Here is a 26,944-nt window from a genome sequence, read left to right on the forward strand (position 1 = left end):
AGACAGTTTTAAAGAGTTCTTTAGTAGAGTTATTTGCAGAGTTAATTCAATTTGTAAAGAACTTTTCATTTGCTTCGAATAGGAGTTGTTTGTAAATGGCCAGACTTTGTCTATAATTCTTTCTCTCCTCTTCCTTATATTCTTTCCTCCAGCTCAGCTCAAGAAGCTCGTAGAATAGTCTTAGCCTCTTTAGGTCTTCTGAATACCAGGGGCTGTTGGATGGGCCCTTCTAGGGTGTATCATTTTGGCTGGAGCTAATGTATTACAGGCTGACTCCACCCAGGATGTATAATGAGTGACTGCCTCTACTGGATCAGATGGTAACAGACCAACTGAGGCCATGAGTACAGCCTGTAAGTCTGTACTCTCAATTTTGTTCTAGGCTCTGCTTTTAATCTGGATCTTAGGGCCTTTCTCTGCCCTATTACGGTAGCTAGGAGTATCTCAAATTGAACTCCCGTGTGAACTGTCCAAGTCAAAGGCAGTATGCCCTAGTAGTGCATGTTTGGGTGACTTGAGAAGATTCCATCAGGAGTGTGACCTGCCATGTGCATGGGGCTTGTCACCTGCCGACTCAGGTCGGCACTCTTTATCAGATCTGTGAGAGCCACTGTGTCGGAGTCATCCAATAATTCCAAATGGTAATTAAAATCTCCCAATCTTGTGAAAGAATCTGAACACAGTCCCTCCTCCAGCATGTTCCCAATGGAAGTTGGGACAATGCTCCTAGGTCCCGGGTGTCTGTATACTAGGATGCCCTTAAACGTGTAATGGTGTGATAGTCAGAAACTGAAGGCGAGAGCCTCACAGGCCAAATTAGAGGCTGTATAAAAGGTAGCCTTGAGTGAGTTATGATATATTATGGCTAAGCCCCCCTTCTCTTTAATGGCCTATTGAGGTGGTGGCAGAGATACCCTGGTGGAGTAGCTTTCACAATGTCGGGCCTAAGCTATCATCTTTCCATTCTTCAGTAATAAAAGCAATTTGAAAGTTTTCTCCCTCTATAAGCGAGGCACATTCAACACCGTGCTTTGCCATGGGCCTAGCATTAAGCAGCAGACATTTGAACACAAATGTATTGTCCCCTGATTTTGCTTTAAGAACTTCTATCTTGATAGGTTTAATAGGCTGGTAACTAAGCCTATACAGTGAAGCGTTACAGTTTGGGTAAATACCTGAGGCAGACCCTGGCCTTGTGTTAAACGTCAGACACAGACAGCCAGAGGAGTCACCGGCTGGCCATGATAAATAAAGAGTGAGATGGTTTGAGACATAAAAAAGGGAGCGTGATAAATTCCTGAAAACTGCCTGCAACAGTCAAGAAAGAAGCTATCAGCTTGACTCTGAAGCTTACTCATGAGGGCAGGATGGCAGAGATAGCGCCACTCACAAGACTAGCAGCTACAATAGGCACAGCAATGCCTGACTAAGTTAGGAATTTCACTTCGGCTTGTGCCATGTGGTGACAAGTCAAAATACTTCATGGGCCCTTCGGCTAAAAAGAAAATAGCAATGCACACTAAAACACTGTCAAAATCGCTCCCATTGCTTGGATTCTCTATTGACTCTCAATCACCCAAACTATAATCCCATGTAGAAATTGGGGCATTTTTCAAATAATAGCAAAAAAAAATTATGCAAAGTTGTAATGCAATTATACACAGGTAAAAGAGGGCTTTTAAAAGATAATAAGGACCTGTTATAGTACATGCCCACTTTCTGTCCATTGCTCTCTGACAGTAAACATAACAAATATAATGTTCCATGTATGCAGAGCTGAGTGTGACACTCTTTCAGTAAACTCTGGCTTTTTAACCAGCAAGCCATACAAAAAACAAAACTTGAAGTCTCAAACTACAATCTGCTGTTGCCTTAGAAAACAGTATTGGCTGAAAGCATCACTCATTATGGTGGGGCAAGTGATGTTTATGGCAGCTATACTGGTAAATGTCTCTTTCTCGTCCTGCCTGTGGCCAATGTGCTGCAGCAAGTGATTCAAACTCAAAACTGAGCACTATGCATTCTGGGACTAATACGTTTGCTTTTTGCCGTGGTGGACTGGCTCTTTTTACACAAGGCTAGTACCTGTTCAGCAAGCTCTATTAAAGTATGTTGGACTTGGCCCTTCTGGCAGGTTCACCCCTGAACTTTTTGCATTGAACTCTGAGATAAGTATAGTGATTTCTGGTCTTTGCGCACTTTAGCACTGTGGCGCAGTGTAAAGTGTGTGCGCTCTCTGAGTGCGTGTGTGAGATTGGCATGCCTTTCCATAGGAATGCAGGGGGGATATGTGTGTCCATGGTAGTTCCTGATGAGTGTGGAGTGCAGGCTTGAGTTTGGTATGTGCGGACTCGTGTGATTAAATGCTGCGCGATGATGTGTGCGGCGTTCATGTGTCCAGTGTGGAAGTGCCACTTCTAGAAGTGGGCATGTCTGTGCAGTTAATGTGGCTTGACTGCCTGGTTTATGATTGGCTGGAGCTGGCTGGTGTGCCTGGCTCCATGAGTCAGGATGGGTCTGCCCCGGTGGTGAATGGGGAGATCTGCATGTTGATGGCAGGAAGGGGCTGCACCTGGGACCTGAATAGGGCTGGGCTTTCCCCTCACAATGCTGGCTCCGCCCCCTGTGGTGCGTCTGATGTCCCTGGCCTGTCCTGTGAATAGGGAGAGGGGCTGAGCAAAACAAAGTGCTCCAGAACCAGCTGTGTCTGGTTTTCCCCCACCCTGCACCCTGGAGACAAAGGAATTGTGTGTATAAAAAGAGGCTGTGACCTCCTGTAAAATGTTCTTGTTTCCTGACTTGAATCTACCAGGGGCGTGCTACTGCTGGGGCCCAGGGGAAGGCTGGCCTCCCTGGGCTCTGCCCAGCCCCTGGATTGCTGATGGACTGGGATGCTGGAGGACTTTCCTTTTTCTTGGGAGCTGCTTGCTCCATCTTTTGATGATCCAGGACTTTGTGGGACCCTCCTGCCCTCCTCACCTATGAGGGCTGTGATCCTGGGACCCTCCTTGTTGTAGGGGTCCTTTCTGGGGCCTTAGGTGCTTTCTACGCCCTCCTAGAACCCGGGAGCGCTGTGCTCCTTTTCCTCGTGGCCCCTTCATAGCAGAAGCCCACCCTGCTTTATCGTCCCATTCAGAGGGAGCCTACCCCTCATTTGCGCTCTTTAACCTTATTTATTTACAGAACGTGTGCCCACCCCGTGTTTGTGTGCCTTAGCGGGTGCCCACCCCGCTTCTAAATTTTATTTGCCTACCGAGGGTGCCCACCCCTCATTTGCCGATATGAAAATCACCGCCGCGGCCCTGTTAGGCCAAAAAACCAGAAGTCAGGCACCTTAGTGCCTAACGGTGGGCGGGACTTCCGGTCTGGGAGGGAAGTCCCGCCCGCCGCCACGCTGGGATTGGCTAGAGTCCCGCGCCTGCCTAGAGAGGAGAAAAGAAGCCGAGCCGGACCTTGCAGGCTCCTTTTTCTCGAGTCCCGTTCCCGAGATGGGGGACCGGGCGAAGAAGGGTGCCAGCAAGCAGCAGTGAACAGCGGGGGGCGCGAGGCACATTGCCCGTGCCTGCCCCCACCACGAGCGCCATAGTTGACCTACTGCTGCCCGGAGGAGCCCCCCACCAGAGAACAGCCCGGTGAGTGTGGAGGGGCTGCGGGGGGGGGGGAGCTCCGGGTGGGCATCGTAGTGCCTTTGAGGCACAGTTGCTCAGTTGCATATTGGGCGGCCCCGGATGTCAGTGGGCCGCCCCAACATTTTTACAGGCCTATCTCCTGGAAGTATCAGCACACCGTGGGGAGGTCCGGTTTTAGCATACAACCCTTCCAAAAAAAAGAATGGTTTCTCTGCCAATCCATATGATGCACGTCGTCATTTTTTGAAACAAACACGAAATAAGAGAAACTGTCTGTTTCTATCCCGCTAAGACAAGAAGATATCCGATATAATTGCCGGCCTCCAAAGAACCAACTAAGGTGTTTCAGTTCCTTTATGTATTTACTAAAAGATATTGATGCTATACATGGGCCTCTGAGCATAGTCCTTGAACACATTTCGATCAATCGTCTCGACCACAGATTGGATTTCCAAATCTTGTGCATTCTCTAAAAACATCCAGGAATACGGTAACCATAAATTAGTGCTATACCTGCGCTAACCCGACTGAAAAGAAAATAGATGTGGGTCCCCAAAAATATCTCACCGCTACCAACATATCGATACTACAACAGTTTGTTGTCCTGTACAGTATACATGCGAATGACGGTCACCTGATGAAGGCAGAATGCCGAAACGCGCGTAGTCAAAATTCACCGCTTTTGCCTACTACAATAGACTATTGACCGATCCGTCTTTTGGTTTTTTGTTATATATGTTTATGTTTTCATGTTTTCTTTATATGTGTATACTTTTAGAAAATGTAAAATAGAATTTCATACTATAAACACTCATTTGTAAAGTCTATATAGGACAATTAAAAGAATCAGATAATTATTGAAATGAAATAAAAAGGTTTTTGTATATCAAAATATATATTTCTTTGCCATTATATATATATAGGATTGTGTGAGTGTTGTAGCTATATTCACTATTATATGAGTGAGAGGTTTTGGCATGGTTTAATTTGTTTGCTATAAGTTTTTTTCAAAATTGTCATTTCCCTACCTATAGCAAACCTATTCGCGTAGGGGTCCCCTGTTTTCCAAAATGTCTATCTCCTTCTCCCACAACTGGGCCCCATTAGTTATCGAGCCTGCAGGCTCCCACAAGGCCCCATTGATTCTTCGAGTCCCCACGAGGGACCTGGGACACGTTATGTTTAGAGCCTCGATGGCTCCCACGCCCCACAGAAGTTGTTGCTAGAGCCTAGATGGCTTCCTGGGGAAAATCAGTTGTTTCAGAGCGAGAGGGCTCCAACGCGGTGCACAGGTTGTTCCAGAGCCTAGAGGGCTCCAAAAGTGCGCAATGTGTATTTCTAGAGCAGAGGGCTCCAGCAGTTGGCGCAGTCTTTGTTCCTGAGTGCCAGTGAGAGCCCTGCCGCAGTTTTCTTCACAGCTGCCCAGCAAGTAGTGGGCAGCTGCACCATTTAGGTATTTCCTTTCTAGGGACATGTACTTTGGACTCAGAGGAGTGAGTCGCACTCCTTTGCCCCTACTTGGCCTTCCCCAGCTGCGCAACACTTAGTGCCAGCTGCAGCATTTAGGTCCTGTTCTTGTCCTCAGCTGCCCAGCAAGTAGTGGGCAGCTGCTACGTTTAGGTTTTGGTGCAGTGGCGCAACCTGGACCCTAATGTGATTTATGTGCTATGGTGATTTATGTGCTAATGCTTTGGGTGTTAGGAAATGTACTGTGTGTAATATGTTTTGCGCACCCTGTGTTCTGATACCTCTAGACATATGTTTATGCTTAGGAGGTTGTCTTATCTAGTATAGGTTATGCTAGTGTGTTCATGGTTCCCTGTGTGATACATGCCTAAGGTGGTTAGGATTGCGTAGGAGGTACTTACCTTTTACCAGTGGTTACTGGTTGTGTGCTACATTTGCTATTTGGTGCTACAATTGTTCTAAGTGCTAGTTCTACCAAGTGCTTATTCCTGACAGCGGTCCATGTGTCCCTGTCCCATGTAAATAATCCTCCTGAAAATTCCACCCATGCCAGGGGCACAGTGTAAATTTTGTGTTTCTTATCTAATGTGTTTTGGTATAATACAAAGGCTATTTTTATATATCACCTTGTGTGGAGTTCCTTTTGTGGGGACCTGGGATGTTGTTGCTGGTGGGTGCGTGCGCAAATGCTTTACACATTGCCTCCGGGATAAGCCTGACTGCTCGTGCCAAGCTACCAAAGGGGTGAGCAGGGGTTATCTTGACGGGTGACTTCCTTGCCCTGACTAGAGTGTTGTTTTCTGCCTGGCTTTGGCGCAAGCCTTAGCCAACCGGATATCGCCATTTCTAACAAAGTCCATACGTCTGGTCACCTCTTTACAGTGGCAACAGAAATAAAGATAAACATATTTCTAAAGCACTATTACACATTACATGCTGTATGCTCAAGCACATAGCTCGCTTAATTCCATTATTTCTAGCAGTCATAGATAATAAATTGATTTTGTGTTGTTTATCATAGCACCTATGATATTTCCCTCCAAAAAGATCACGTGAGGCAAGGCAATTTAGTTAGTAATTTTTGGAAATGGGATTCCTGGTTGGCTGAGGTATGCACCCAGGACAGGCAGGGACCACCACTCTAGTCAGGGTAATTTAGATACACACTAAAGGATAACCTGTGCTCACCCTCTGATAGTTTCGCAAAGAACAGTTAGGCTTATCTAAGGAGGCAATGTTGGGTAAATGTATGGTGCTTTTCCTACACTACAGCTGCGTAAAGTGCCATAAGAGTTGTCTCCAGTGACCATGTGTGTGTTACTATGCCATCGCGCCGAAGGGCGCAAGGGTCCCTTGAGTGAGCTGTCCATCATAGTGGGTAAATGGTGGGAAGACGGTGCACACCGCTAGTGTGTGGGAGGGGCCAAAAGGGCGGGCCTTCTGTGTCAGTTCACATGCATCTTGTGTGTATAAAAGGTCAGAGACTGATCAGAGCGGCAGATGAGGAGAAAGAAGCCCCTGGTCACAGGAACTGCACAGGGATTGCACTCGTGAAAGTCAAGGATGCAGAGGCCTCCATCAGGCATCACAGCAAATTTTCAACAGTAGATACGGGGAGAAAGCACACCTGCCCAGCGCCAGGGTCCCTTGAGTGAGCTGTCCATCATAGTGAATCAGGGCGGGAAAACGGTGCACACCACTAGTGTGTGGGCAGGGCCAAAGAGCAGGCCTTCTATGCAAGTTCACATGCCTCTTGTGTGTATAAAAGGTCAGAGACCGATCAGAGCAGCAGATGAGGAGAAAGAAGCTCCTGGTTACCGGAACTGCACGGGGATTGCACTTGTGAAACTCAAGGATGCAGAGGCCTCCATCAGGCATTACAGCTACTTTTCAACTGTAGATACATGGAGCAAGCACACCTGCCCAGCGCCAGGGTCCCTTGAGTGAGCTGTCCATCATAGTGGGTCAGGGCGGGAAAACGGTGCACACCACTAGTGTGTGGGCTGGGCCAAAGAGCGGGGATTCTATGCGAGTTCACATGCCTCTTGTGTGTATAAAAAGTCAGAGACCGATCAGAGAAGCAGATGAGGAGAAAGAAGCCCCTGGTCACAGGAACTGCACAGGGATTGCACTCGTGAAAGTCAAGGATGCAGAGGCCTCCATCAGGCATCACAGCTAATTTCAACGGTAGATACGGGTAGAAAGCACACCTGCCTATCGCCGGGGTCCCTTGAGTGAGCTGTCCATCATAGTGTGTCAGGGCGGCAAAACGGTGCACACCACTAGTGTGTGGGCGGGGCCAAAGAGCGAGGATTCTATGCAAGTTCACATGCCTCTCGTGTGTATAAAAAGGTCAGAGACCGATCAGAGCAGCAGATGAGGTAAAGAAGCCCCATGTCACAGGAACTGCACGGGGATTGCACTCGTGAAGGTCAAGGATGCAGAGTCCTCCATAAGGCATCACAGCTAATTTTCAACGGTAGATACGGGGAGAAAGCACACCTGCCCAGCGCCGGGGTCCCTTGAGTGAGCTGTTCATCATAGTGGGTCAGTGCGGTAAACTGTGCACACAACTAGTGTGTGAGCGGGACCAAAGAGCGGGCCTTCTATGCGAGTTCACATGCCTCTTGTGTGTATAAAAGGTCAGAGACCGATCAGAGCAGCAGATGAGGAGAAAGAAGCTCCTGGTTACAGGAACTGCACGGGGATTGCACTCGTGAAAGTCAAGGATGCAGAGGCCTCCATCAGGCATCACAGCTAATTTTCAACGGTAGATACGGGGAGAAAGCACACCTGCCCAGCGCCGGGGTCCCTTGAGTGAGCTGTTCAAATAGTGGGTCAGGGCGGTAAACTGTGCACACCACTAGTGTGTGGTCGGGGCCAAAGAGCGGGCCTTCTATGCAATTTCACATGCCTCTTGTGTGTATAAAAGGTCAGAGACCGATCAGAGCAGCAGAAGAGGAAAAAGAACCTCCTGGTTACAGGAACTGCACGGGGATTGCACAAGTGAAAGCCTCCATCAGGCATCACAGCTACTTTTCAACGGTAGATACGGGGAGAAAGCGCACCTGTGTAGCGCCGGGGTCCCTTGAGTGAGCTGTCCATCATAGTGGGTCAGGGCGAGAAAACGGTGCACACAACTAGTGTGTGAGCGGGGCCAAAGAGCGGGCCTTCTATGCGAGTTCACATGCCTCTTGTGTATATAAAAGGTCAGAGACCGATCAGAGCAGCAGATGAGGAGAAAGAAGCTCCTGGTTACAGGAACTGCACGGGGATTGCACTTGTGAAAGTCAAGGATGCAGAGGCCTCCATCAGGCATCACAGCTACTTTTCAACTGTAGATACGGGGAGAAAGCGCACCTGCCCAGCGCCGGGGTCCCTTGAGTGAGCTGTCCATCATAGTGGGTCAGGGTGGGAAAACGGTGCACACCACTAGTGTGTGGGCGGGGCCAAAGAGCGAGGATTCTATGCAAGTTCACATGCCTCTCGTGTGTATAAAAAGGTCAGAGACCGATCAGAGCAGCAGATGAGGTAAAGAAGCCCCTGGTCACAGGAACTGCACGGGGATTGCACTCGTGAAGGTCAAGGATGCAGAGTCCTCCATAAGGCATCACAGCTAATTTTCAACTGTAGATACGGGGAGAAAGCACACCTGCCCAGCGCCGGGGTCCCTTGAGTGAGCTGGTCATCATAGTGGGTCAGGGCGGTAAACTGTGCACACAACTAGTGTGTGAGCGGGACCAAAGAGCGGGCCTTCTATGCGAGTTCACATGCCTCTTGTGTGTATAAAAGGTCAGAGACCGATCAGAGCAGCAGATGAGGAGAAAGAAGCTCCTGGTTACAGGAACTGCACGGGGATTGTACTCGTGAAAGTCAAGGATGCAGAGGCCTCCATCAGGCATCACAGCTAATTTTCAACTGTAGATACGGGGAGAAAGCACACCTGCCCAGCGCCGGGGTCCCTTGAGTGAGCTGTTCATCATAGTGGGTAGGGGCAGAAAAAAGGTGCACACCACTAGTGTGTGGGCGGGGCCAAAGAGCGGGCTTTCTATGCGAGTTCACATGACTCTTGTGTGCATAAAAGGTCAGAGACCGATCAGAGCTGCAGATGAGGAGAAAGAAGCTCCTGGTTACAGGAACTGCACGGGGATTGCACTTGTGAAAGTCAAGGATGCAGAGGTCTCCATCAGGCATCACAGCTACTTTTCAACGGTAGATACGGGGAGAAAGCGCACCTGCCCAGCGCCGGGGTCCCCTGAGTGAGCTGTCCATCATAGTGGGTCAGGGCGGGAAAACGGTGCACACCACTAGTGTGTGGGCGGGACAGAAGAGCGGGCCTTCTATGCGAGTTTACATGCCTGTTGTGTGTATAAAAGGTCAGAGACCGATCAGAGCAGCAGATGAGGAGAAAGAAGCTCCTGGTTACAGGGACTGCATGGGGATTGCACTTGTGAAAGTCAAGGATGCAGAGGCCTCCATCAGGCATCACAGCTACTTTTCAATGGTAGATACGGGGAGAAAGCGCACCTGCCCAGCGCCGGGGTCCCTTGAGTGAGCTGTCCATCATAGTGGGTCAGGGCAGGAAAATGGTGCACACCACTAGTGTGTACGCGGGGCCAAAGAGCGGGCCTTCTATGCGAGTTTACATGCCTCAGTGTGTATAAAAGTTCAGAGACCGATCAGAGCAGCAGATGAGGAGAAAGAAGCTCCTGGTTGCAGGAACTGCACGGGGGTTTCACTCGTGAAAGCCTCCATCAGGCATCACAGCTACTTTTCAATGGTAGATACAGGGAGAAAGGGCACCTGCCCAGCACCGGGGTCCCTTGAGTGAGCTGTCCATCATAGTGGGTAAGGGCAGAAAAAAGGTGCACACTACTAGTGTGTGGGTGGGGCCAAAGAGCGGGCTTTCTACGTGAGTTCACATGCCTCTTGTGTGTATAAAAGGTCAGAGACTGATCAGAGCAGCAGATGAGGAGAAAGAAGCTCCTGGTTACAGGGACTGCATGGGGATTGCACTCGTGAAAGTCAAGGATGCAGAGGCCTCCATCAGGCATCACAGCTACTTTTCAACGGTAGATACGGGGAGAAAGCGCACCGGCCCAGGGCCGGGGTCCCTTGAGTGAGCTGTCCATCATAGTGGGTCAGAGCGGGAAAACGGTGCACACCACTAGTGTGTAGGGGGGGCCAAAGAGCGGGCCTTCTATGCGAGTTTACATGCCTCTTGTGTGTATAAAAGGTCAGAGACCGATCAGAGCAGCAGATGAGGAGAAAGAAGCTCCTGGTTACAGGAACTGCATGGGGATTGCACTCGTGAAAGTCAAGGATGCAGAGGCCTCCATCAGGCATTACAACTACTTTTCAACGGTAGATACGGGGAGAAAGCACACCTGCCCAGCGCCGGGGTCCCTTGAGTGAGCTGTCCATCATAGTGGGTCAGGGCGGGAAAACGGTGCACACCACTAGTGTGTGGGCGGGACCAAAGAGCGAGGATTCTATGCGAGTTCACATGCCTCTTGTGTGTATAAAAGGTCAGAGACTGATCAGAGCAGCAGATGCGGAGAAAGAAGCTCCTGGTTACAGGAACTGCAAGGTGATTGCACTCAACGAAAGTCAAGGATGCAGAGGCCTCCATCAGGCATCACAGCTACTTTTCAACAGTAGATAAGGGGAGAAAGCACACCAGCCAGCGCCGGTGTCCCTTGAGTGAGTTGTCCATCATAGTGGGTCATGGCGGGAAAACGGTGCACACCACTAGTGTGTGGGCGGGGCCAAAGAGCGGGCCTTCTATGCGAGTTCACATGCCTCATGTGTGTATAAAAGGTCAGAGACCGATCAGAGCAGCAGATGAGGAGAAAGAAGCTCCTGGTTACAGGAACTGCACGGGGATTGCACTTGTGAAAGTCAAGGATACAAAGGCCTCCATCAGGTATCACAGTTACTTGTCAACAGTAGATACGGGGAGAAAGCACTGCCCAGCACCGGGGTCCCTTGAGTGAGCTGTCCTTCATAGTGGTTCAGGGATGGGAAACAGTGCACACCACTAATGTGTTGGCAGTGCCAAAGAGCGGGGATTCTATGCGTGTTCACATGCCTCTTGTGTGTATAAAAGGTCAGAGACCGATCAGAGCAGCAGATGAGGAGAAAGAAGCCCCTGCTCACAGGAACTGCACGGGGATTGCACTAGTGAAAGTCAAGGATGCAGAGGCCTCCATCAGGCATCACAGCTAATTTTCAACGGTAGATCCGGAGAGAAAGCACACCTGCCCAGCGCCGGGGTCCCTTGAGTTAGCTGACCATCATAGTGGGTCAGGGCGGGAAAATGATGCACACCACTAGTGTGTGGTCGGGGCCAAAGAGTGGGCCTTCTATGCGATTTCACATGCCTCTTGTGTGTATAAAAGTTCAGAGACTGATCAGAGCAGCAGATGAGGAGAAAGAAGCTCCTGGTTACAGGAACTGCACGGGGATTGCACTCGTAACAGCCTCCATCAGGCATCACATCTACTTTTCAATGGTAGATATGGGGAGAAAGCGCACCTGCCCAGCGCCAGGGTCCCTTGAGTGAGCTGTCCATCATAGTGGGTCACGGCGGGAAAACGGTGCACATAACTAGTGTATGGGCAGGGTCAAAGAGCGGGCCTTCTATGCGAGTTCACATGCCTCTTGTGTGTATAAAAAGTCAGAGACCCATCAGAGCAGCAGATGAGGAGAAAGAAGCTCCTGGTTGCAGGATCTGCACGGGGATTGCACTTGCGAAAGTCAAGGATGCAGAGGCCTCCTTCAGGCATCACAGCTACTTTTCAACAGTAGATAAAGGGAGAAAGCACACCTGCCTGCGCCGGGGTCCCTTGAGTGAGCTGTCCGTCATAGTGGGTCAGGGCGGGAAAACGGTGCACACCACTAGTGTGTGGGCAGGGCCAAAGAGCGGGCCTTCTATGCGAGTTCACATGCCTCTTGTGTGTATAGGAGGTCAGAGGCCAATCAGAGCAGCAGATGAGGAGAAAGAAGCTCCTGGTTACAGGAACTGCACGGGGATTGCACTCGTGAAAGTCAAGGATGCAGAGGCCTCCATCAGGTATCACAGCTACTTTTCAACGGTAGATACGGGGAGAAATCACACCTGCCCAGCGCCAGGGTCCCTTAAGTGAGCTGTCCATCATAGTGGGTCAGGGCAGGAAAACGGTGCAACCCACTTGTGTGTGGGCCGGGCCAAAGAGCGGGCCTTCTATGCGAGTTCACATATCTCTTGTGTGTATAGGAGGTCAGAGGCCAATCAGAGCAGCAGATGAGGAGAAAGAAGCTCCTGGTTACAGGAACTGCACGGGGATTGCACTCGTGAAAGTCAAGGATGCAGAGGCCTCCATCAGGTATCACAGCTACTTTTCAACGGTAGATACGGGGAGAAAGCACACCTGCCCAGCGCCGAGGTCCCTTGAGTGAACTGTCCATCATGGTGGGTCAGGGCGGGAAAACGGTGCACACCACTAGTGTGTGGGCGGGGCCAAAGAGCGGGCCTTTTATGCGAGTTCACATGCCTCTTGTGTGTATAAAAGGTCAGAGACCGATCAGAGCAGCAGATGAGGAGAAAGAAGCTCCTGGTTACAGGAACTGCACGGGGATTGCACTCGTGAAAGTCAAGGATGCAAAGGCCTCCATCAGGCAACACAGCTACTTTTCAACAGTAGATAAGGGGAGAAAGCACTGCCCAGCGCCAGGGTCCCTTGAGTGAGCTGTCCAACATAGTGGGTCAGGGCGGGAAAATGGTGCACACCACTAGTGTGTGGGCAGGGCCAAAGAGCGGGGCTTCTATGCAAGTTCACATGCCTCTTGTGTGTATAGAAGGTCAGAGACCGATCAGAGAATCAGATGAGGAGAAAGAAGCTCCTGGTCACAGGAACTGCACGGGGATTGCGCTCGTGAAAGTCAAGGATGCACAGGCCTCTATCCAGCATCACAGCTAATTTTCGACGGTTGATATGGGGAGAAAGCACACCTGCCCAGCCTTGACAAAGCTCACGAATGTTTTTGAGCTGATCAATGTGTTACTGAATTTGAGCTTCAACTCCGGCATGACTTAGTTGTAACTATTCTCTGACCCTGCCTCAGGCACCCGGCTGTTTAGGGTCAGGACAAGGTCAGAGTATAGTTGCAAGTAAGCAACTTCAACTCTGGCAGCTTGTCGGCGCCATTTGTAACTATTCTCTGACCCTGCCTCGGGCACCCGGCTGTGTAGGGTCAGGACAGGGTCTGAGAATAGTAGCAACAAGTAAGCAACTTTAACTCTGTAAGTGCTTCCCGTGGAGATTAAATTTTGGTGACAGGAGCATCCTGCCAGAATATAAATCCGCCTGCGAGCGGATTTGCAGATTTTACGGCAATTTCGCGAGATTCGCGGATCGTGAAATTGCCTAAAATCTGCAAATTCCGTGAGCGGAACGGATTTTGCGCCCACACTTAGGCAGGAGTATGCCTGGTTGGGGGCGGGTGGGAGGATATGCCTGGTTGGTGTCGGGTGGGTGGGTTGGACAGGGAGGAGTGGTTTGCACCACTCTGAGTGCCCTGACTCTTTGGTTGGCCCTGGGGCCAACCAAAGCAGTAATGCGCACTCAACATTTTCTCTATGTATGCTGCAATCAGCCTACATAGAGAAAATGGCCTCCCTAGAGGGTGCCCGGCTGGGCACTGTCCCCGACTCTGCACTAATCACAACACTGCCACTGCAGCTTTGTGATTGGCTTACAAAAGGGGAGGGAGCATGCCTGTTCCTGTTCAGGAGCAGCAGAGGCGGCGCAGGACCCGGCCCAGGAGTAGAGACAGCCGGGACTGGATCGGGCAGCTAAGGTAAGGTATTTTTTCATTAAATATAATTAAAATACCCCCCTCCTCTACGCGCAACCCCCACACCCCCTGCGTCATGCCAGCCACAACTGCTGCTAAGACCATCTTATTGACTGTTAATTCACATACTGATGGGGATGTCTCGTTGACTTAAAAGCGCGACTCTGAGAGGTGGTGATCTGCAGGTCAGGGGTTTGAATCTTGGCAGGGACACACTCCACTGTCGATCCTTCTGAGGTTGCAAAATAGACTAAAATGGAACTAAGTAATAATAACTCACCTGATAGTTACTGCACTTCAAAACAACTAAAAACTAGAATGAAGCTCTATATATTAAGAAAATTATTGTTGTATGAAAGATCTGGGCTTCCCTTGTGCGCAAATCAATTTCGGCCTGATTCACACACCCAACTCTCAAAATCGGAAATGCACTCTGGTAAGTTTCTTTCTTTGTTTGTAGACATTTGGGGTAATCACCAACAATCCCAGGAGTAGCCTTGAAAACTTTTAACAGTTATAGATTTCTGGGGTACTCCCACTTCTCAAAATGTACTCCAGAGTAAGTCATGCCGTGATGTGCACATGTTTATATCACCCTTTTCCTACCTCCTCCACAAAGAAATTATTTTTCACTTTGACGAAACCTCTTCCCACACACTATCATTCAATGTAGAGGTGTCCACTCCACTTTTCCACCAAGGAAAAAGGAAGGACAACTAACTCCTAACATTGATAGGTGTCGTGTTACATGCTTTTCCATGTTGAAAAATTACCTGAAAAATGTTTGTGAAATCTGGCAAATGTTTGTGGCTCTTTACTGCAGTTTGCTGGTTTATCACACCTACATCACACACTTTCCTGCTTCTAGCCCTAAACTTAAACTAGTAGAAAATCAACCATACCATCAGATTGTCTGGTGTTTGTGCTTTGCATATTCCATTAAGCACACCAAAAATGTCTGGAAATCTACGTTAAAGGCATTTCACTGAAAAGTAAAATCAAAATGGATACAAATCGGCTTCCTTTTTCACACACAGAGCAGAGACTCCCAACTATTGAACTATTTTGGCATCTGGCCTTGTTTTAGAGTTCGGTTTCCAGTGCCTTCAAAGAGGCCCCTTTTAGGAGGGCTAAAACAAATCCCTTATTTTGTTCAGCCACCTTTATTTTTCCACAAAACATGTTAATGTTCCTTTCTTTTAGAAAGTACAACTCAACTCATTGTTAGGTGTCACATTAAGGTTCAGAATCTCTCATATTGTCACAACACCTACTCACCATCAGCATTTCATAAACATCATTGCCTTCTAAGTATCATCTACTCAAGGAGACTGTCCCTTGACCTGTATTTCTTCCATAGGCAGTGAAGCATTCCCGCACCTCTTCCTGGGCATAAACTCCTGCCTCTTGTAAATAAAGCTGCAGAACTCCAGCAACAGTCCCCATATTTTCTTGCACTTCATGAGATATCCTTGTCCTGCATAGCCCACCACTTCTGCTACTACACCAAATAAGTTCATACACCTCTTATGTACTGATAGCAATGTATGGCAACTCCACAGCTGAAATATGTCTCCACCTACCACCAATATTGCAATGTTACAGAAGAATGTATTGCACTTGGGGAGGCCTGTGCGCCACTCCATGGGACTCTCAGTAATGCCAGCATTTTGTATGTAGTACGAATCATGCTGAAATGTGGTCCCTCATCTCCATATCTTGTTTAAGAAAGGTTGTGTCTGTGAACTCTCCCATATAGTGGGAATGAAACAGCCAATTACAATAACAAAAACTTACCTTCCCCCGGTTCAGGCCGAACTGTTGGTGCTCTATGATTTAAAGTATAGATGTCCTGGATTATAGCAACCTCGCTGTGAAGTACTGCTACTCTCTGATTTAAAGTGCAGCACCCCACAGAGAAGTGTTGCCACTCTCTGATTTAATTTATATCAGCCCTGGTAAGTAGAGTTGGTACTGTCTGCTTTAAAGTATAGCAGCCCTGGTGAGAACTGTTGGTAGTCTCTGATTGAAAGTATAACTGTCCTGGTGAGAAGTGTTGGCACTCTCTGATTTAAAGTATAGCAACCCTGGTGAGAATGGTTGATACGGTCTTATTTAAGGTAGAGCAGCCCTGGTAAGAAGTGTTGGTACTCCGATTTAAAGTATGAAAATGCACCATTTGTGCACTCTTGTTCAAAATGTTCTCAGGGGGAGAACCCACCCGAACCCCCTGTAAGTTGTTAGGGGTCGCTTGCTACGCTCGCTCGCTGCAGTGCAGTACGACAATTTTACGCCGCGCCACTTTCAAATGTTACCAGCCGCCACTGAAAATAAGAGTTGGATGAGCCTGCTTCTACCAGTTCTGGAGCTGCTCTCCTGCTGAGAGCAGCTCCAGGATTGGTTGGATTCACTGCAGGAAGTTGACCAACTTCCTTCCCTTTCCGCTTGCCCGGGAGAGACATCAGCCAGCAGTATCTCGGTGAGTTTTTCTGCACCTCACCAATTTTGAAAGTTTGCCCCTGAAGAAATGTTTCTGAATTTTACATCTTTCCAATTTAAAATGTGATTGGATTTCAGACCCTCTGTGATCCACAATGCCTTGCATTTAGGAAACGCATCACCCAGCAGTTCAAATTCCTTATGGTTATAATTTGAGACACAGAGAGTCCCTCATCCATGATTTAGATGAGCCCTGTTTTGTGACCTCAGCCATCCACATTGCGATGACAGCGCCTACTTTGTACTCCAAACATCTTTGTTTGTGTTCCACTCCAAAATGCTACTCCCTGTAGACTTAAAACATGACATAGAACATTTCGCCAATGAGGAGCTAATCCCTCATTTGCCATCCAATGTACCCGCACTTTTTATCCCAAACATGCAGTAGCAGCCAGACTGCTTTAACTTTATGCCCATGATTTGTGACACCGCGTGCGTCCCCAAGTCACCCCACCTTAGTCTCCCGTTGAGAAAATCAAGTGGCCAGAGTTATGCAGGTCCCCACTGAAGTCCATAGAGATGCTTTGCATTGCTCCACATCACCATGGGAAAGACTCAGACTACAAGAAGGGTCCTCAGGCAGGGGGTCCCTTACTACACCCTAACAATAGTACCTGACCTTCGAATTTATTACAAAAACTGATATCCCACTGAGTGGACACAGTTAGACCAGTCACCTTTAAACGTTGACCTCTGAGGGCCAGTCAGTGACAACAATGTGTCTCTGAAGAGGACGAGAGCATGGAGCAGGTGTGTGCTGGATGGATGTCTTTGGTATGAACCTCTGGGCTCCTCCCAGAACTTCACCCCATAGACACTTCAACTGAGAAATTCTTCATCAATTACATCCCCAGTCACATAAACCCCACTTCACCAGCGAGTATGAGACCAACCACATCCACAGAAGCACCTGTGGAGTATTTCACACTCAAGAGCTGGTCTTATACCCTTGGCACATGTGCCACTCTGGCCCCAGACACCTACTATGAGATAGCAACTTTATATAGCACCAAATTAACACCCACGGCCGGCACACCAGGTGCTGTCTTTGGATGAGGGTGCATGTGTTTGGTTTTAAAAGCACCTGCTTTCGCATTCCTAGCCTCCAGCAATTTTCAGGCAACAATAAAAATGTCAAGGTAACTTCAGTGATTAATGTTCTTCCTGGAGAGAGATTGGTGTTTTGTCTAGTGGAAGTTTTGACTCATGGTAAGGTAGCGCAAAGGGTTAATATGCCTACTGCAAAGAACGTCAATCATGCAGCTCATGAGTGCATATAATGTAAATAGGTCAGTGGGTTACTGCTGTTGTCAAAGAGATACTTTTGCTACTTGCAGTTTATAAATAAAAATCCAAATATAGAACGTTGAGCTATTAACAGTCATGGAAGAGCTGCATGCAAAATGCAAGGCATAGATTAGACCGTTATGATTATTCGCCAGTCTTTCATGATCCTAATGTTGCAAAAATGGATCATTTTGGTAGAAATCTATTTTTATTATTAAAGAGAACACAGCTGAGGTATGTGCATGTAAGATCGGTAGCATGATGGGGCCAGGTGGGGGGTGGATTTCGACAGACGACGACTAAGGAAAATGTATTATTTATTTAACTTTCTAATTCCCCTCCCCTAACCCAGCCCCACCACTCTTACCTGCACGGGCCATGGCTGAGAGAACACCTTACCATGTTGTTACATTTTAAATTCTAAGTTTCTGCTTCCCCAGACCTAGTACACTTAAACAATACTGCCTACCAGTATGGATGACATCTAACTCCTTCACCTTGTGGTCCTCGGTCTTAGGTAACATTTCCTATACACTGATTTACACATGTATGATCCATTGCTTGTGTATGTGGGTGTGTGATGTAAAGTGCTCGGACACCCTACACTGGTATGAGTGGTACTATAAAACGAATCAAATGCATTAGGAGAGGGTGGGTATGGAAACTTGAGGGGCACTGTTAAAGGGTGGAGGAATCCATGGCAGTGGTGCTCACTGGGGAGCATACACAAACATTGTCGCACCGCTGCTAAAGCCAGCCCCACTAGCACCAGACAGGCTATGACACAGCCCAGGATCCTTCTGTTGGCAAACAGCGCCAATCCTCCCACAACCTACCTTCACGAGGTAGTGCGCCCCTGATAGTATCAATCCAGCTCCTCGACTTGTGACAATTAGTGCATTTTAAGGCCTGTAAAAGAACTCAACCAGCTAAAGAGGGAGAGTATGTGTGTGAGTTAATGAACATTAAGAAAAAAGCATACGTTGGTCACAATACATCAGCCCACAATAGCTAGTTAAAACATCCCTTCTGGGATTACCCTTTTTTTAGACAGGCCAGCCCAAGAGTGACTGTTACTTTCAGGCTCAGAGATTTACAGTGTAAAACTGATTTCTTGCTCCCACATTCGTCACAATTGAGTGCTGCAGGAGTGGTAGGAGTGGTATTAGATTTTCAAGGATTTGTTCTGCACTATATCAGTTAGGCTGGGTCAGTGGATTTATTGGCAGGCTTGGGGGTGTGAAAGGGCAGACTGGGGGTCTGAAAGGACAATTCAGCTTGGGCAGTGCCGGTAGATTTATTGGCAGGCTTGGGAGTCTGAAAAGACACCTTCTCAATTGCATTACTAACCTCCCCGAACAGCCCTTATGAAAGTCGGGCTCACTACGCTTGCTCGCCAGCGGTCACTCATCACACACTTTTACGCCCACCACTTTCAAATGTCACCAGTTGCCACAGAGCAAACTGCACACACAGACACTGCAGTGGCAGGACTGAGACAGGTTTGAAAGGCTACTTATGTGGGTGGTACAATAAGTGCTGCAGGCCCACTAGTAGCATTTGAAGTACAGGCACAGAGTATATGGTAAACCATTTTACAAGGGACTTGCCTGTACATCAAATATGACAATCACGTATACACCAATTTTATTATGTTTGGGGGAGAAACACATGCACTTTAGCACTGGTTAGCAGTAGAAAAAGTGCTCAGAGTCCAACAAAAAGCATCAACAAAACGTGGAGGCAAAAGTCAAAAGGTCTGGGGAAAGACCACCCTAAGGATGACAGGTCTAATAGTAATGTTGCCTAAATATTTTAGGGGTGTGGCCATCCCTTGATAAAAAAATTGGTCTAATATTAGAAATGTATCTAATCACATGGATGTAAATATTTGGTCTACTTGTGATAAAGTGGCACTCAAAGTGACCCAGAAAGGCAATGTAATGTCAGACTTAAGCAATATGAAAAGTTGGCAGTTTTGCTCCTAGGGCCAACATTGCACCAGATGGAGCAGACACTAAAGTGCACCCTGACACAGCTTGAGACACTGCATGCCCAAAGAGGAAATCTCTATTTTAGATAGGCAAATGCAGTAAATTTCTTGAATATCTCAGTAAAATCTCAACGGACCAGAGCATCCCTCCAAATATTAGCAGAGGTCAATTTAATCAATCGATGAGAACCCCAGTTGAATGTGCAACACAATAGGTTTTGAGACACTATTGGAGGCACGGTATCAATTTGCAACCAGCATGAAGAAAATCAGTCAATCTAAGACAAGAGCTTCTGCAGGGAAAACAATGTCTGCCCTGGGAACTCACTCTTCCCAGAAAGGACATTATTTCGTGAAAAAATAAATGTAACCTTATCAATGCAACATTCATGTTAATCTTGGATTAGTGTTTCAATGAATCAAATAAAAAAATGTAAACACCGAGAAAAAAATCAAAAGAACCTTTTGAAAACAAGGGGGAAAAGAACTAGCAAGAGCAATGAACTGTGAACATATGAAAACGCCTTCCCTATAACAGTTACCATAAGCACAGTGTGTAAATAAAGGTGATGGAATGGTTTGGAACATTCCTCTGGCACACTCACCTCTCGTTGTCCTTGTCATCTAACACTGCTGATGAAACTGATACCTGACGACACACAGAGCCTGGTATAAACAATAACTCCGTCGATGAGCCCTTTGCTGTGAGATCGGGGTAATGCCTGAAAATATATCTGAACTGATGCAAATATCTTCTTTTAACAGCCCTTTTAGCCTATGGCAGTGTCAAAAACAAACAGCGAAATCTTTACCCAAAGGTCAAAATAAGGTCAGTCCAGCTTGATAACAAATCAGTACTACTCTACTAATAGAGACACAAGCAATATTATGGGATTCTTAATCTCCACTGACAAGTTCAAATGTCAGACCTAATATATTATTACGGACTTGCAAACCAAATTAAGATAATGTAATTGACAAAGATCTTCTTAACTACATGAGAAGTTTCATTACATTAGTCTCAATATTTTTTTGAAAGCATTGCAGGAACATGCAGAATTGTGCCCATGGTTAACCAACATTGTACACCCACCTCCGGTACAAAGCACTTGGGTATGATTTGAGGCGGGGGTGGTTAAAAACCTATCCCAACATACGCTGCTGTGTGTTCAGAATTCCGAGGTTTGTAGCAAGTAGAGTACACTTGCATTCCAATACCATAAATGCAGTATTTGGTGCAGAAAACAACTATCCTGCATGCAATTTCCCATTTTGTAGATGAAAACTGAAAACCATAGGTGTTTTTGCACTCGGTAAATACCGCACCACACAGCTTCGGACTTTACAAAGTCCAGTAAAAAACAAAAACTCTCCCCCCCTCGAAAATATGGCCTTAGAAATGAAATAAAGTGGATATTTGGGAATGAGCTGACATTTCATTTCAAACCACATCTTCAAGTTCCTGTTCAGATATGAAGAACCGGGTTTTCTTAGAACCCAGCGGTGCCAGGGACACACCCGAAGTCTTCGGATTCTCCTGTCTTGGAATACAGAGACACGGAATACTTCTGGATGGCGTCAAAGATCAAATTTATTAGCTGCAGTTAGTAACAGTAAACCAAGCAATACAACACGGTGTACAACTCAGGAAACTGCTCAATTTTCATAGAGCAAGACATCTCTTTTTATACACCATATTCTCATTACAAATGTACACCCACTGCACAAAATTCTGAACAATAGGACACATTTTCTAACTCAGTATCACATTAACAAAAACCCAATTTACAGTAACCCAACCCAAAAGTTAATTATTAGGACTGTCCCAAATTCAATTTCCACAAGCCGGACAAACCCATAATTGAAAGCACTACCCATGTAATGAAAAGTCGTAAGGAAAGAAACAATTCAGATGTTGAGTAGGATAAGATATGTGCAAGAAACTAAAAGTTAACGATATCCTGAACATTGATTGCCAATTTTAGACAACGATCTGCTAGAGAAATTGGCTTCGCAAAAGGGTCAGTTCCAGGTGACGGGGTCAGCGTCCTGCAGTTCACTCACAAGTCAGAAAAGGGCCTGTTAATGCATACATGAACAATAAGGCCCATGCAACTTTGTTCATTCGGTTACCTCCACGGCCTACATGAGGGCAACACAAAAATGGCGTCATGAACAACTCAAACCAAATGGAGTCCGGTCCCGAAAACCACGGAACCTCAGACCCTCCTTTTGCCATTACGTAGGCAATGACCTAAACTCACGTCAATCTGAATCCAGGTCTATATCTATTCTCATCAGGTCATCAAGGTGTTGCTGTAACATCATCTTATTATCCTTCGCTTCTCTCGGGACGGGTCTTCTCACACAGATTGTAGCACAAAGACTACAAATGGCGGGACCACGCTGGATGCATAATCAACACGAGAAAAGGATTGCTAAAGCCATACCAAGAAACATCAGAATCTTCCATCCCCATTTGGACAGCAGTTCCCGAAACCATTCTATCAATGACCAGTTCCCTTCGTCTACATGTATAGACTCAGCGGACTTATGTAACCTCAAGATGGCTTGGTACACTGTCGGGGCGTTATCTGGAATGAAAACACAGCAACTAGACCCGATCAATTTACATACCCCACCTCTATCTGCAAGTATAATATCTAAAACAAAGCGGTTCTGTAATGTCATAAGGCGATCCGCTTGAAGCTCAGCTGTAATATTGCTAAGGGCACCTGCAGTCTCATTTATAGTGGCCTCGACCACTCTCGTAAGCTGACGAATATTTCTACTATTAGCCATAGGACCCCAAAAGGGCAGAAAACCCTTAAAGAAGTCTCCACTTCTTGTGCGACAGTATCTTTCACATCGATAACACCTCTACCATATCTTGTCTTATGGTAATTGAAAGCAGCTGTGTATGTAGGGGGAAGCAAAAATGCCACATAACATGTGCCTGAAAAATCAGAAGGCAACCATGTATATGCTCTATCATAACAAACAAAATACGTGCCTTTAGCTGGCACGAACGGTGGAGATTTCTGGGACGTATAGACATATGCGTGTACACACACACTCTTACCAAGCTGAGCTCTCGGATTCTGACCATTACCTTGCAGACAAAAATGACCTTGGTGGGGTACAATCCAAATAGGAGGAGACCTTTTCCGTCTCTCCTTTTCTGTCTGACTAATGCTATATCTCGTCTTGTTCCAACCAACATATGCTCGTACCTCATCTTTAGGAATAGCATTATACGCATCAATATCTCTGATCATATCTACTATTCCCTGTATCAAGGCATTATTACTCGCATTATCTCTGACGGAACGTACAGGAGATGCTTCATTCGCATAGATAAACATTGCTTGGAGTGCCCATACTGACCCATTAGGTGAAAAAGGCTAAACCAAATATGGCATTCCCTTATCTACATATGTGGCATAAGACCACAAACCCAGCAGTTTGTGGTATTTACTACTAACTGATGCTGATGCAACATCTGTATAAACAAATTGTTCACAAATTCTGATCTTCATGTCTGTTCATGTTCAGGCAACGTATGAAACTCATGTGGGGAAACAGTAGAGAAAGAAAGAGTAGGTTGGGACGTAGATGCAAGCGTCTGTTGCGTAACATAGACAATCCAACCCACACAAGCTAACGTAATATTCAAAAGCATTAGAAAACACAATATTAAAAAACATTTGCTACGAATCAATATACATATTTTCACTTTAGGATCAGTTCTCTTAACACCCTTGTCAGACTCAAAAAACTCCATCCTCTAACGTGCTGCTCACGGCTATTACCTTCTTCACTTAAGTGTGCGTCAAGATCGTAATAACGACCATGAACCACAGACCTTATGTCAATACGCGGCTCACCCCTTAAGGCTGTACCGCGACCCTGCAGCTGAGTCCGGATGGTGACTCGAAAAAGGAAAAAAAAGGTAAAAAAAAGTCTCTTGATCTGACAAGGTGTAATTCACTACATAAAAAAATTCAATCTTTATTTGTCCATAGGTTTAGTCTTTCTCGGTCTTAAATTGTAGCGCTCTTTACCAGGCACAGTTTGCTCCTGAAAAGGGATTTCCGGATTCGTTGTGTCGAGTTTCAGCTGGGAAGGCACAGCAGCTTGCAGAATGTCATCATCCTCGCGTTCTGACTGAGTCCATGTCAAATGTGCATCACTAAAAGGTACAAATCAAGGAATCCTTTCACATTCGGAATGGGCTATTCCATCCCTCACCCACTTATCATACGGTAGGGGCAAAGGAACCTTTTTACAATGGGTGGCATGCACCCAGTTTTTTTTACCAGCTTCTCTAACTGCAGTTCTAGTGGCCAAAAGGACCAAATGTGGCCCAGTCCATCTCGGTTCCAAGTTCTTGGTTCGTTGCAAATTCTCCGTAAGGACGTAGTTTCCAGGTTGAATCGTATGGCCTGGATCTGCAGTAGCTGTCGGCAAACTGTCATAGACCTGTTGGTGGAGAACACATAATTTAGCAGTCAAGTCATGCAAGTAATCCACCAACATAGGGTAATCAATGTCACTATATTTCTTAGGACGAGGCACACCCCAAACATTCACTGGACGACCAAAAACGATTTCGTATTGGCTAAGTCCCAGACGAGAATGCACTGTCGTCCTTGTTGACAAAAGGGCCAACGGCAAGGCATCTGGCCATGTAAGACCAGTGCTCACTTGTATCTTAGCTAGCTTTAGCTTCAAGGTGCCATTATAGCACTCGACAAGTCCAGCAGACTGGGGGTGATTCGCAGCATGAAATTTCTGATTGATACCCAAACCCGCACACACTTTCTTCATGATCTGGCCCACAAATTCACTCCCATTGTCGCTCCATACAATTCTCGGCAAACCATACCTAGGGAAATACTCTTTGGCAAAACCTTGGCTGTGTACAAGGCAGTATTATCCTTTAGGGGGTAGGCCTCTATCCATCTGGAAAAGGCACAAACAACCACAAGGACATACTTCAAATTATTGCATCTCTCCATGTGAATGTAATCTAGCTGTATCACTTCAAACGGATAAGTTGGAGGGGCAAAATGACCAGCTGGAGTTGGGGTTCCCTTGCCAGGATTATGCATCAAGCAAATCATACAATGCTTCACCAAATTCTCAGCACATTTAGGATTTCCAGCACTCTGCCATACTGGAGCCAACAACTTGCATATCCCTTTCAAACTAATGTGAGCCATTCCATGAGCCATAGTAACCACTGGGAGCACATACGCATCAGGCAACAACCATCTCTGGTGCTCCTACAACTCAACCCAGCAACCTGTTGAATCCAACATACCCGTACTTTCTCTCCACATGCTCACTTCTTTCTCAGTAGCTTCAGCCTGAATCATCTTCACACTTTCTATTGTCTCTTCACACATTCCACCAGCCATAACCCAATTAGCAGGGCCTGCAACATACATACGGCTCATCATGTCTTTCGCCGTTTCCTTCGCAACTTCATCCGCAAACGCATTTCCTCGACCTACATCATCCACAACTTTCTTATGCGCACTACACTTCACAATTGCAAACTTCTTTGGGAGAGTAAGTGATTCAAGAAGTTCATTCACTAATTGCCCATGCTGTATTTTCGTACCATGAGAAATAAGAAATCCTCTCTCTCTCCACAAACGTCCGAAACTATGGGCAACACCAAACGCATACTGGCTATCAGTATAAACATTCACTCGCCTTCCCTCTGACAACACACACGCTCTAGTCAATGCAATCAATTCTGCTGCTTGCGCAGAATTCTGTGCTATACGTGCTGTCTCAACAACTGTATGTAAAGTTGTGACGGCATATGCCGCAGTCGTTTCACCATTCGGAAGCTTAAAACACGAACCATCTACCCATAGGGTACCATCAACATTCGAAAGAGGAAAATCTTTTAAATCAACTCTAGCCTTTGTTTCTTCCTCTGTCCGGAGAACACAATCATGCTGTTCCTGAACATCTGTCTCTACAGAAATCGGTAACAACGTAGCTGGATTCAACACATTGCACCTTTTGATGTGCACATGGCTAGCCAAAAGTGTCAACTCATAACCTGACCCACGCGCACTAGTAAGGTGCTGTGTCTTGGTCCTATTCAATAAAGTATCCACTGCATGTGGGACCATCATAATCAACGTATATTCCAATACCAAACCAGCAGACTGTCGGATAGAAACAGCCGCTGCCGCTGTAGCTCTCAAACAGCTCGGCAACGCTTTAGCTACCGGATCTAACGTCGCTGAAAAATACGCACATGGGCGCTGCTTGCCTCCAAATTGTTGCGTCAATACTGACAATGCACAACCTTCTCTCTCGTGTACATACAATGTGAAAGGTTTACTGTAGTCAGGAGTACCCAATACCGGAGCAGAACACAATGCATCACGTAATTCAGAAACACTTTTCTGACAATCATCAGACCAAGGGAGAGGATACGGAGTATCTTTAAGAGTCAATGCCAACAGAGGTTTTGCTAGCAGGGAAAAATTGGGGATCCACTGCCTACAATACGAAGTGATACCCAAAAAGGCACGCACTTCTCTCTGTGTGGATGGCACACTCATTTGCGCAATAGTCTGAATTCGTTCTGGGGTCAACCTTCTTCCCTCCTTCGACAAGAGATGACCTAAGTAGGTTAGTTCTTGTCCGCAATGCTGTAACTTTGAAGGTGACACTTTATGATGAAGGTCAGACAAATGTTGTAACAAAGAAAGAGTAGCTTCTTTACAAATCTCTTCATCATCAGCAGCGACCAGCAGATCATCAACATACTGGATAAGAGTAGCACCAGTAGGCAACACAAAACCATCAAGCTGAGTTTTCAACACCTGACTATAGATGGAGGGACTTTCACAATAACCTTGAGGAGCTCTCTTAAACCGGAAGCTGCGGCCTCCTAAAGAGATGCCGAACATATCTCTACTCTCCTCGGCAATCGGAATACTGAAGAAAGCATTCTTCAAGTCGATAACAGAAAACCAGGCTGCCGAAGCAGGAAACAGAGTCAACAAAGCAGTGATATCAGGGACAACAGGAAACTGTGGCACCACAATCGTATTCACTTCTCGAAGATCGATCACAAACCGATACACAGGTGGCTGAGAAGCATCAGTACGCTTAAGGACTGGCAGAACAGGACTGTTACACACATTACCTCTCGTTTCTTCAATTACACCCTTCTCAACCAAATCATAAATGATCG

This window comes from Lissotriton helveticus, chromosome 8, assembly GCF_964261635.1.
Source record: "Lissotriton helveticus chromosome 8, aLisHel1.1, whole genome shotgun sequence".
NCBI classification, from domain to species: domain Eukaryota; kingdom Metazoa; phylum Chordata; class Amphibia; order Caudata; family Salamandridae; genus Lissotriton; species Lissotriton helveticus.